The sequence below is a fragment of the Glandiceps talaboti genome, chromosome 21 (genome assembly GCF_964340395.1).
Source record: "Glandiceps talaboti chromosome 21, keGlaTala1.1, whole genome shotgun sequence".
Lineage (NCBI taxonomy): Eukaryota > Metazoa > Hemichordata > Enteropneusta > Spengelidae > Glandiceps > Glandiceps talaboti.
This window is the reverse complement of record NC_135569.1, coordinates 2,405,329-2,419,095: the sequence shown is the minus strand read 5'-3', so window position 1 is coordinate 2,419,095 and position 13,767 is coordinate 2,405,329. Positions and strand designations below refer to the sequence as shown.

The window sequence follows — 13,767 nt, the reverse complement described above, 5'->3', positions numbered from 1 at the left end:
AACCATTGAATCAGGTTTCATATCTTTATACAGGTTAGCCACTTACTGTTCCTGCTGTCACAGATTATTTCTAGGAGTAAATTTTTTATGGGGTCAGCCTACTTGCTCCTGGTACCACTGATTCACAGGGTTTCAAATGACACAAGCTCAAGAAGTTCACTGGTAAAATAAAGTGTTTCATGTTATATGTTCAGTAGTCAAGGTCATTTTTATTCATGGATTTACAGGTATAACTATTTTCAAACTGTTTACACTACAGACCTCAGAACTTTGAGTTGCAGTCACTTCAACAGTATTTTGTTATAAGAGATAAAGATGGTAAAATCTACCTTTTGCTCCATGGATTTTTCATTAAAACTGTTTGTCAAAATCAAGTGCAACATATAGAAATCTACTACTCTGGCTTTGCCAGGGACCCCCCCCCCCCTCCTATGGGGGTGGGAGGTTTAAATTTGCCAGAAACTTTGCACAAATACTGTTGAATTCCACAGTCCAAGTTACAAGAACCACTGTAATCTGAATTCATAACAATAAGACTATTGCGCACACTGATATTACACCCTTTCTTCCTGCTACTCCTAAATCAATATTTTGACAAAAACAACAACAATCAAACTTCCATTTCATTGTGTCTCCACTAGGTGCCTGAAGTGTTGGTTGTTCATAACAAGGTTTACGGTACAAGTCCTTACAAAGTACTTCAAACATTTTCTTTTTAGCCTCACAATGACTTCTCTTACTCCATTATTCACAGAATTATAGCCAGCCATTAAATTTACAATGTGGGAATGATATATACATCTCTGGATTCAATGGATTGAATGACTGCAAGACACATACCAGGAATATTCACTAGGAAACCTTGTCACCCTGGCTGAACTTTAATTAATTTTAACATGTCAATTTGTCACTGTCCACACACAAATGAGAGATAATCATCTTGGCAACAGGGTATAGGACAGGCACAAACTTTTCCCCAACAATAAGTACAACATTGAGCTTATGTATCTGAAGGGGGCCCCTCATATTTAATAATATGTTTGTAACTTCGCAAGATAATAAGAGGACAAAGTTTGATGGACAAAATTGTGTTACATTCTCAATACATCATATATAACACCATGAAGTGTAAACAAAACCATCTAAAGCAATGAAACAAGATATACAGCTTGCTGTCAAGTACTCATACTAGTTCAGTAGTGCGAAAAATGTTGCCATATACTTCACCAGTACTTAGATTTTGAAATGCATTTCAGTGACACAGAAAATCAGTACAAAACACTTGCATGTATATCACACTAAAATCACATTCAATGACGGCAAAGATAGTTTGAATCTGTTGATATTGTAGTCTACATTTTAAGATAACATCATTCCTCACAATCTGTAACACCTATTTCTTTCAACAATACAAGCCTTTATTTAGTAACACTATGACTTAACACAGACTCTAAGGGTGAGGTTTTTTTTTTTTTTGTTTCTCATCTCCAATGGAATAGTCAGGCGGGTCGGGCGGGCGAAATAAAAAAAAAAGGGGGGCAAGAAAAAAAAATGTATTTTTTCAGTTCTATTCTCTGTCCTATCTGTCCTGTTAGTCTCTATACAACTTCATTTCTCTTCTCTTTATTGAATTCCTTGTTACAAGTCTCTTGCCTTCATTTTAGCAAGGTTGACAAGTCTGTAGAACAACTTTGTAAGAAGATGATTAAATACTTATCATCCTGATGGGTGTATATCTGTAGTCATGAACTATTGTGTGATTTTATCAGGAGTACTAATACATTCGTCCTATTAATCAAAGTGGCATTGCCATCGCTAACAATGTTTTCAAGTTATCCAATTTGAACTTTAGTATGAAACTTTTTGAAACACTTACGTGATTGTCATCAGTGTGCTAGATGAATTTTCATTTATATAAACCATTACTTCTATGAAACATTTTTCTTCAGTGTGAACTTGTGGGTGAGAGGGGGGGGGGTTAGACGGCGGTGTTCTGCCAAGGTTTCCAACAAGTGGGGACACAGGCCCCTTGGTTCCAAAAAGTGGTGTCATTTGACAGGGAGTGGGGTCAATTATTATTGTCTATGAAATATTCATATAAATTATCTCAGACCACTATAGAGATACTGTGGTCTGAGATATTCCATTACGTATAGACCATTACCTAACTACATAAAAAAATTCCATTCATAATAAGTTCCCAGTAAGCTATTTTTTGAAAATTGTGTACTACACATTACACCTTAGAAAAAGAAGGCAATTAAGATTATGTAATTTTAAGTTATATATATATATATATATATATGTATATATATATATATATATATATATATATATATATATATATATATATATATATATATATATATATATATATATATATATATATATATATATATATATATATATATATATATATATATATATATATATATATATATATGAATGAATGATATATTGTTTAGAAAGATTGGACAGCCAGGTAGTCACAATTTTTAATCTGAATATCAATGAATAGCAGTGCTAAAATTTATAATTCCTTTTTTTCAGACAAGGACAATGAACAACTTCAAAATAAGTCACAGTGAACATATGATTGAATAAAAACTTTGAGAAATCCTAAACTTGTAACCACTTGTTTCATTTTTAAAATTGTTAGTACACTGCTGTGTTTATCATTCCCTCTTCAAATTCATGACATTTTGAAGAAAAAAAACCCCTGACTTTAAAAAGTAACAAATGTGAACGAAAAACTTACAAATAATGGTCAAACAAACTTTAAAATAATTTATTTGTTATTAATTAACCGTTACTGGCTGTGTATCATGATTTGGTCGTGCTATATCAAATGACAGCATAGTTACGTACCGTAAACTTGCAATGATACGGAAAGCTGACATTAGGTGTCCTTGAAACTCAGAACTTGAATCTTTAACTAAAACTATCAACAAAGTCAAAGTTGGGATGCTCTGTAAATATTACATTAATTTTTTTCTGATTTGCACAACAAGTTCGTTCTTCATGTCTGACCGGGCGCACATACATCGGCCGTCTATAGTGGCCATGCCAGTGATTACGCATTGATTCAGTGCCCAACATTCACATGTGTCACTAGCACTGTCAACATCATGCAACACGATCCCCTAACACAGCTTTTTCGGAATCAAAATACACATGTACTCATTTAATTTAACCCATCAACAAATGAAAATCACAACCTGTCCCATAAATTTGGTTCACGAAGGCTTCTGAGCTGTGGCATGGCAGATAGATGTTCCGATAGCAAGTTCAGTGTTTCGCACACGTCAGTGATTAGGTCAGAGGTCACGACAGTGACAGTAGACAAAACATGTGACGAGAGACATCCATTTCGACGTTTCATCTAATCCCTCTAATGTTTTAATTTGTAGATTAAGTTGATCAAAGTTGATCTTTTTGTGATAGAACTGCGCGTTGTCACTGTATCTTATATGATGTCAACAAAACTTTCCCTTACGCAGTCAGTATACTTCTTGTGGGATTCACGTCGAGTCAGAGCCTGGCCTGGTCCGGCCGTGGACTTAGATAATTTTGATGTCTGCCGTAAAATGAATGCGCCAAAGCGACGCAAGGTGGGAAAATTATTGCTTCATTTGTAATTTTAGGGGGCCAATGTCGCAAGGTCGTGGCCTCGGCAGAACTGGCCTAAGACGCCATGGGGAACCTTACAATTTTGCTGTGCTCAGGGGTCGGTCGGAAATAAAAAAACTTTTTTTTTTCTGATGTCGGAGCTGCAAATTAGGGTCGGTCGGGAGATGAGAAACAGAAAAATAAAAAGGGCCGCCCTAATGAATAATACTTTACAATATAACTTATCTGGGCAATCCTTGAATAGAGTTCACTAAGGAAGCAATAAGTACAATATGCATGTTGCAATTACAGAACACTGCCTTCAACCTCAGACCACAATTCAACAGATCATGACAATAGCTTTGTATAATGATCAACAGTGGTTTTGTTGGAAGTGGTAAGTAGGTAAAAACAGCCACAACCCACACAGGTACTTGATATGAAACTGCTTTCTCCACTAGTATCATGAGGTCAGTGGATGAGGTATGAAAAATTACAAGTTTTCACCCATGTTACTGGGGTTCCTTTCAAGAATAACAGATTTCAGGAGTTTATCTCCTACTCTGATAAAAACATCATTATAACATCATTATCTGGTGCCTTTGACAACTGAACATTGTATTTCAACATAAGGGTTTGTACTTCTGGTGAGGATAAATAGAAGCTAGCAATACATACACAAAGTATTAAAAGACTATAACTTTCAACAAAATCTTTTACTGAAGATTAAATACCTGGGACAATACTGGACTTTTCACATGCTGTAATGTAAACTTCTAGGCTCTACAATAGAAATGTGATGCACAGCTTCCATATGCAAGTTTAAGGTCTTCAAGTATATTGTGATATAGCAACTACACATACACTCTCCTGTTCTAGTCACATCTACCCGTCATGATCTTATCACCAAAACTATCCCGACAGTTTGAAGAAAAAGACCAGTTTGATTGTAAGGCAAGGTTGACAAGTCTATTGGCTAGTCAGGGTCTGAACCAAACCACCCCCCCCCCCCCCCCTTCACTTTCAATCACTATTATGAGCACTATACATGTATACATGTATGCAAATTGCACTAGAATGTGGAGAATGCAAGTTGATGTCAAATTACATCAATTTGTTCATATATGGCACTGTTCTGACAAGACTCATTAGAACAGGTCACTGTTGAGTGCACTGAACACCTGGTTAGAGGGCATTACCATCTTGCATGGGAAAGGCCGTTTACAAAAGAGGGGGTAAAGAGGTTGTTCCCAAGGAAAGATCAGGAAACACTGAAGTCATATTGCCAGTTCTAAAATGTGTTGCAATATTTGTGGGTTTTTTTACTACAATAAGGATGGCAAATTGGTAAACTCTACTCTAGCTTCTCTATTTGTTTTATCAGGGTTTACCATCAAATCTACAGCAGAAGGTATGGAAGCTATGCAAATTTTACCAGATTATCTTCGCTCTTTTACAGAGGTCTTGAAACCATAGCACACTGGAATGCATAACTGGACATCAATTCCAAGACTTTTGCATGATGGTTTAGCAACAACACATGCTAGTACGGCAATATCACTAATTCTTTGCTTATCCAAGGCTGGTCCTTTTGACCATATAACAAGAACATCGTCATTACTTTGGTTGGAAGTACCACCCCACAGGAGGCAAGGTAAGACATTGCAATATTACCTAAGTATCTGTGTTGGTGGGGTTTTTGGTAAATGCCAATGCTGGGCTCAAAATTAGCACTCGTCCAGAGTAAATTGACAATAACATTGTATCAAAACAATCATATTTATATATATAATGCAGTAGTCTGTTAGACCAATAGAGATCCATACCAAACTGTAGCTGAAACAGTTCACTTGACTAAATCTAATTACCAATTTGAGCCCCTCATAACATGGTGATAAGAATAGCTGTTCCATAATATGGAACAATGACCTGTTTATATGCATGTTTTCACTCATAACAAAAACATTTTAGACAAAAATCTAGGGTATAGCCAGGTAATCCAACACAACACCATCCCAAGAAGAGCCAAAGAAACCTCTATACACCACCCCATCCAACCCTCTACTGCATAAAGAATATATGACCTTATACAGGGACATTTCACTATATCTTGGAACAGAGAAATGATTTATTCAAAATTTACTTACATAAAAAAAAAATTGCAATTTTTAACACAAACACACTGCATGTACTTTTTCATCTGGGACATTGTCAATTACAGCAGTACACTGTACAATGACCTGGTTCAATGAAATGCCATTTCAGGAATTTTTCTCAGTGATATATTTCAGCATTCACTAAATTAGAACTTCACCACCATAGTTTTGAGTGATTTAATGCCATAAATCTTGCCAATACTGCTTGCAATGTGAAAGTCAAGATACCACAAATAAATGTTGATGGCAAAGAGCTCTAACTTGGTGCAAGTACATTATACATTTTACAGCACATGTACGCATGTCCACTTTTTCATTTCAAAATACATGATGTGTACACATTCACTTTTCAAAATCTTCTTTATGGTTTCAAATTACATGACAATGTTTATAATATTTTACACTAGCTAAACACTGTCATGTTACTTTTCCATTGTATTCACTATGCAAAATATGATAAATTAGAGCTGAAGGTAAGTTTTCATTTCACAAGAAGCAAAAAGGATTTTTCCAAGTGTTCAAATCAGTATGCCCTCTAATGATAACCAAATGTTGTTGTTGCGAGTCAGGATTTCTTGTGAGTCACCACATAGTAAGAGATAGGGGGACACACCAAATTTGGTGCATCACTAGAAATTGTGTGCGTCAGTGGCACATCAAATTGGTTTAGAGGGCACACTGCTCCAAATCCATATTATTGTTCGCCTTTTCAATCCTCTATGGTTTATAAAATAATACTCATTCTGAATAATTTCCAATAGGAATATTAACCTCTAACCCACAATCATGACGTACAATGTAATAAATTACTAGTACTTGATAAATTATAATCTTTGAGGTGGCCCATAACATCAAGTATTTACATTATACATGTAATAGCCAACTGCTAAACTATCAGCACTTTGTGTTGGAAGAGGGTGGGCCTCTTCACACCAATACTTTTTGCCTGGGCAAAGCCAAGCCACAGACAAAAGAAATAAGTATGAACAGTTTGGTCTTGGCTAGATAGGTTTTTTTACCCACAGTAAAGAGGGGGTTTAGGTCTGAACAAAATCCACTTCTACATGTAGCTTTGAGAATTGCCCTTGGCAAAGCCTGGCCAAAGACAAAAGAAATAAGTATGAACAGTTTGGTCTTGGCTAGATAGGTTTTTTTACCCACAGTAAAGAGGGGGTTTAGGTCTGAACAAAATCCACTTCTACATGTAGCTTTGAGAATTGCCCTTGGCAAAGCCTGGCCAAAGACAAAAGAAATAAGTATGAACAGTTTGGTCTTGGCTAGATAGGTTTTTTTACCCACAGTAAAGAGGGGGTTTAGGTCTGAACAAAATCCACTTCTACATGTAGCTTTGGGAATTGCTGTTGGCTTGCTTACAATTACATACAGTAAGATTAGTGATCTCCTACAATAATTACATTACTTGTATTGATTGAGCTGATGAGAACTGACAAAAGACAAAGAAGTAATTTTAAGTGTGTTGTTTTGAAGAAATTACTGGAACTACACAGCTAGTATAGTAGTAAGTCAAGGAAGAACCATGAGGGTGATAGGGTTGCATCTTTTGGATGACCCGCAACCCTTCAATGTAACTAAAAGACTGACATTGAAATTTAGGAATGTCTGACCTGGCTCCTTCTATCAGCAAGTAAGTGCGACTATGAGGCATCAAATTTCCAAGGACATATATTTTTTTATAGTAATCTATTGCTTCTTTTATCTAATACTATAAATTAATAAGATGGAATACACTATGAAGAACATAGTCAAACACTGTTCTTTGTGACATGGAAGTTTACATGATGTAATTCACCAGTCTAAGAGACATGGTGAATATTTGATATTTGACAAGAAATTTGCCATGAATGCACTGTTGCTTGTACACAATACAACAGTTGAATCAAACATACCACAATCCATAAATTGGAATGAAATTTATTTCACCAAATAGCGTTAGAATTATCCAGCATTTTATTCCTAATGGGTTAGGAAATGTGGATTAAAATGTATTTCTGTAGGGTGGGGGATGGGGGAATTTCCATGAATAAATTGCATGGTCATTCCCACTTCGCCAATCACATATTCATACTGTTCATTGTTCTCTGGTTGCTATCATTTGGGTAATTAGTGTCCTAACTCTTATCAGTATCATGTTCAAAACAACCATTATCCTCTCATCTCTGATTGCATTCATTTGGATCAAATAAGATACACCATCAACCAGAAGAACAGGTCTAAAATCCACACCACATACAAGCCAAGTTAAACATGTTCACACAAAAATACAAGTTTTCATACCCTAGAATTGTCACAACACAACTCGTGTCTGTGTCACTGGTTCTGTGGTCCTTGAAAATGAGTCAAAATTTTCCAAATCGCCGTTTTTTTGTCCCAATTTTTCATAAACTATGCTTGAGGGGTTAATAATTACATGATTACCCCAATATGTTGCTTCAATCAGCTGTAATAAAATTATCATGATCTAAGGGGTTTGTCCCTACTTGTCCAGCAACCTGTAGTGACAAGGCCCCTTAGGTCACTGATATTTCCCTTTCCTGAACAAAGAAAAATAGTGGGGAATATTACCTAAATGTCATCTTATCCCTCCCTCAAGTTTATCTGCCCAAACAAGTCCCTTGGGGCTTCATATTCAAAAAAATAAACTACATTGCAACTGAACGAAAACAATTTTTTTTATGATGATTCACCCAAATCAAGGATTTGTAAATTCATGTATTGACCAAAAATTTGTGTTATGACTGCATTATATCTATACTGGTCATTGACAACTACACATATTTGTACGAGTTGGATTGTGATAAGCTGCAGTGAGGGACCATAATCTTAACTCAGGGCAGTCACTTAAAAAGATTCTAAAATAATATACTGCAGGAACAATTTAGAAATTGATCAGGACGATATGCAAATGAGCAGTACAATATAGATATATGCAAATGATTCTAACTAACCATTGTTCTGAGTATGTGGACAAAATAACCCATTTCTACAGTTGCATGCCCTCAATTATTCTACTATATTTCCAAGAATCTATGGGAAGTATCACTCAACACAAATCTAGTCTAGCATATGTAGTGTAAACAAATTCTGATGTACTTTCCCATACTTGTATTAGAACACCCTATATGACAACAGACCAGTAGCTAATATTTGTCAACACTATCAAGGTTAAAAAGAAACAAACCAAATATAAAATGACAGCTCAGAATGTACTTGAAGAAGTAACATCTCCAACACTGTGTTCACAAAGAAGGTTTCAATGAGACAAGGGAATGCAAGTCTTCTTGCAGTATCACAGTTGATGTGGAATTACAAACAGAGTATATGTGTGCTTATTCCCATTATGGAAACTTCGAACATCACTGCCATGTTCCAACTCATATATTTCAATTCTTTTGAAAAAAATTTGGAAACCCTGGTAAACAGACAAGGGAGATCTAATCCATCAAAATTATTTAGTTTTCCATTCTTAGTACCATAATATTCTGTAAAATATACCAAGAAATCAGGTAGATTTTTACCTACCTCGCCCATAACAGTTCACATACTTTGATGAACAGAGTAGAGTGTTTTCTGATGAACATGACTCAGTAACCAGTCATGTTCATATGCCATGCAAAAACATGCATCCAAGGACACACAAGGCCCAAGTATCTACCTAATGACACAATAATTGTTATTACATCCGCCCTGTTTTTTGACAACCAAGTACAGATTCCCTTGGAAGTAGGTCACATCTTTCAGCTCAAGGGTGATACCTTATGTAAACTTGACTGAATCCAATGTACATGGTGACCCGCCATGACCAATACAATACCACAACGCAGGCATTTCATTCAGCTCTCAAAGGGAACATTCTTAGAATTGTTTGACAAGGGTTAGAAACCAGCAACAACTACATAAACATACATGTAATGTACTTCACCAGCACCCCATACCACAGTCTCCTATGGGATGCACATGATAATACATGTATGAATGGAATACTGGATTTCACCAACCTCACACATATAATGTAGCTTACATGTACAATGTAGGTTTCTGTAGAACACATCTGAACGAGTCAGCTAAAGACAAATATCTCACATACTGTAATAACCTATTCCAGTTCATGTTGGTGGATACAATACTTCTGACAAGACATATCACAAAATGTTATCTCCACAGCTAAACAGGAGAAGGAGATTAGGGCAAGTGAACTTAAAAACTCAAGTTTTTCCCTGTAATCCCCACAGTCACACATGAATCATGCCTTAGAAACAATGTAAATTTCACAGTGATCCTTTCTGCTAACTAATCCAAATATTTTAAAGGTTAACACAAATATTACCAAATGAGCATACACTATCTAATTAGGTTATACATGTCTTTGTAGTACAAAACAGCTAATGAAGATCAAATTATACAGAAACTATAAATATTCTATGATTTATTATTGGCGTCTTTTGAAATATAATTAGAAATACCCTTCTACTGATAGACAAACTATTGCAAACAGTATATGCTGGTACACCAAAAATAACCCGAAAATTACTCAAATAAATATTTGACAGGTAGTTTCCACAGAAATACTATATATTGATAGAGTAGTTTTCTCATAAAAATATTCATTCCCGTAAAACATCAACATTTATAAATACTGAATATTAATTCATGTTGGGACTGGACTATGCCTGCCATGTAGGATACTATATTTCTTTCATGAAGACATATCTGACTGGCAAATTACAATTTACAGTGCACATTCAATATCTATGCTAAAATGATTTTTATTCACATATTTTTGTATTATTTTTTTGTAGTATGTAGGACTGTTCATTCTACATAGGATAAATACTAAATGTCTGAATACACATAATATTTATATCATATTGTCATCTGTCTGGATACTTTGATTTATATAATCAGCATGATAACAGTACACAAACAATATATAGTGTCACTTCAAGGTGTAGATTTATCAAAACACATACAATAGGGAAACTAGTCCATACTATGTATGAAAGAAAACATGATTATTTTTCACTCAATTTTTTTGCCTCTATCATTTTCCAACAGACTCAATCCCTTTTTGTTTAATATAGTAATACTCTGATAAATTCAGTTGGCTGTTACGTAAATGTCTATCATATTGTGACAGCAATCCTGTGGGAACACCATATATTGGCATTTCTGTACATATAACATATAAGGTGAAGTGATTTCTAGAAAATAAAATTTTCAATTACATTCTTATTTCTACATTCTACCAAGCAAACCTACATAATCTTGAAGCATTTTCTTTGAATGTGAACCAGAAATGTACTTTTGCTACAAAATGATTATAAATATATTCCAGTAACACAAGTTTAGAAAGGATTTTTAAGTAGGAGGACGCATGAGAGTTCCAAAAGCCTTTTACAGGGTTTATTTACAATAGTATACTGATACATCCAGGACTCTGCATGTGAAACCCATGTCTCTGACCCACACAATTTTGTTACCGGCATTACACCACTGTCTGAACAGTTATCAGTATTTAGAAAACTCAAACTGGGAGTACTTTATCTATAATCAAACAAGCCCCACTTAATTGAGTTATTTATACCAGACAACAGACCAATGACCCTGGTGACTTGTTATTCATTTCAAGGTCAAATCAAGACTGGGCCTTAATTTTTCTGACCCAAAGTTAGCTATTCATCATTATAGTTGCCCTGCATAGTTTTAAGAAAGCAACATTGAATGAAAAGAAAGTGCATATTCTAGGAAGTTCATATCACATACAATACAAGAAAAGGTAAATCAACCACCAAATGTCTTCTGTGCTCCTGTGCAGAACCGGAACCCCTGACATACTTCTGTCACCACAATCCAGACATCTGGATTGGCCTTTGACATGTGGATTACATGACATGTTTTGCAAAAACAGTTATGTTGCATACCCAAACAGTAACATTACATAATAACAATAACATTTCATCAACCACTATTATGTATAACCTGGTTGTGGTCATATTTTCTAATTACACATGCCAATGTCAAAATTTAGCTTCCTTTGTCAAACAGCAATCGGCAAAACAAAATCAAGCATGAGAGACTGACTGAGATGATAAACTAAAAGACGTTTTTGGCTAATGACACCAAACTTAACCATACACTATTGTTTTTTGTCGGAGCAAATAGCAGTTACATCAACATCTATCCAAAACCTACGAAACACGTAAAATTATCATTATGCAGAGCAGCCATCTTGGAATCGATTGAAAATTCTCATCTACTGCATCCCTCTCTCTGTCAAATTGTAGTACAAGTAAAAACCACACAGACAGCACCAAAACACAGAAATCAACGCTCTAAACACTATCATCGATTATAAGAACAAATTCTAAGTAACAGGAAAAATTTACAGTTAGACATCCATCCCCATCTCGCTTATTTAATTTTCACATGTAAAGAACATCAGTGTATCCATCATGGCTGACATCCTATATCCACCATTTTAACGAATATTTTTTCACAATAAAATTTAAAATTACACACATTATCTGTTGTTCATCTTATTCTGAATGGTACCAAAAAATTCAGAATATTTTTTTCTGAATTGCACAATTTAAAATATATCAATCCTAATTTGGCAAAGTAAATTTTGTAAGAAAATATTTTTGCAAATTATTTTCCTACTTTATGCAGACTAGTCTATGGGTGACAACCACGATATATCGCATCAATGTACACGGAACCTTTCAAAATTGCACAGATATCACCACGGATATCATCCGATAGCTTCGTATCAGCAATTGCGATGTTAATTGGCAAAAATTATCAATAGTAGTGCAAAAAATTCTAAATTTCATAAAATAACACTAGCTCATGTCAAGTCGTCTTTCGACGCTCCCCCATTCAATGTCTACCGAACGCTCCGACGAGGATGTCGCCGATAACCCATCGTTAAAATCACCAATTTCATTCAAACAGCATTTCTTGTGGATAAAACAACTGCTACGAAATGAAAGTGTACTTACTCTACAATGAACTGGTGGTGGGTTAAACCCGATGGCTCACTTGCAAATCGAGTAAACGCTCCCCAAATCGTCGATACCAGGCTACAATTATTATTTTCTTTTTTTCTTCGCTCCGAGGGTGCGGTGCCCCTGTGTTGAATGTCGGGAAACCCCAAAGAGCTCAAGTGAACGCATGCGCAGGGTGTACCATGTGACGTCACATACTAAATTATTAATTCAGGCAAACGGTAATTTTGGCGAAGAAATCTATATATGCAATGAATAATTTGTATAATTATTAAGAAAACAATCAGCTGTGTTTTAGCTATCGTAAATGTCAAAATATGTGACGAAAAAATTAAAAGAATCTGCGCTTATAAGTATTCAAAGTTATGGGAAGCATCAGTTGAAAATCCTTGAGTCCGAAGTTAAAATTTTTTGTGCAGTGTGCGAGCTTCTAATTCAAAATGCGTTCTGTTATTTGTGAGTAAACTTAGTTGGCATATTTGTTTGTTTTCTTTATTTGTTTTTCCGTCCATTCTTTCCATTTTGTGAAATTATTAGTCCATATATTATATAAGCAAAAAGTTTCTGGTGTTAATATTTCTTCGTAACCGAAAAAGACGACGCAGACGAATCCAGCGATGACAATTTGAACAAATACTAATATCAATAGTACATAATAAAAGTCTGAAAATTGTATAGCGTATAAATACAAGAAGATAGTGTTCAGATGCGCTTTACAATTTAATTACATGTAAAAATAACATATAAGGAAATCCAATCACAAAAGCACAAACAAGGGCAAAACTATTTGATATTGGATTATTGGTTAATTTCGAAATGAAGTTTGTTCCATAATTCTGGCATCGTCGTCATGAATGCTCACTTTCCATATGGCCACGATTGGCCATTATTGTCTTTGGATCGAAGTTCACGTTTCAGGTTCTGGTGAGCACTGTAACATTGTGAAGCCAGATAAGCAAGTCTCTGATAGTTTATTT

At 35.1% G+C, this 13,767-nt stretch overlaps 1 protein-coding gene across 2 annotated transcripts in view; it reads right to left on the bottom strand.

Moving 5' to 3' along the window:
* Positions 1 to 12,928, bottom strand: part of LOC144451871 (guanine nucleotide-binding protein G(I)/G(S)/G(T) subunit beta-1) — a 35,054-nt gene extending 22,126 nt beyond the window's left edge. For both annotated transcript variants that reach the window (XM_078142786.1, XM_078142787.1), the window contains exon 1: positions 12,785 to 12,928. The gene's annotated coding sequence lies outside the window, so the exon portion shown is untranslated. The remainder of the gene's footprint in view (positions 1 to 12,784) is intronic.
* Positions 12,929 to 13,767: the final 839 nt, after the last annotated feature.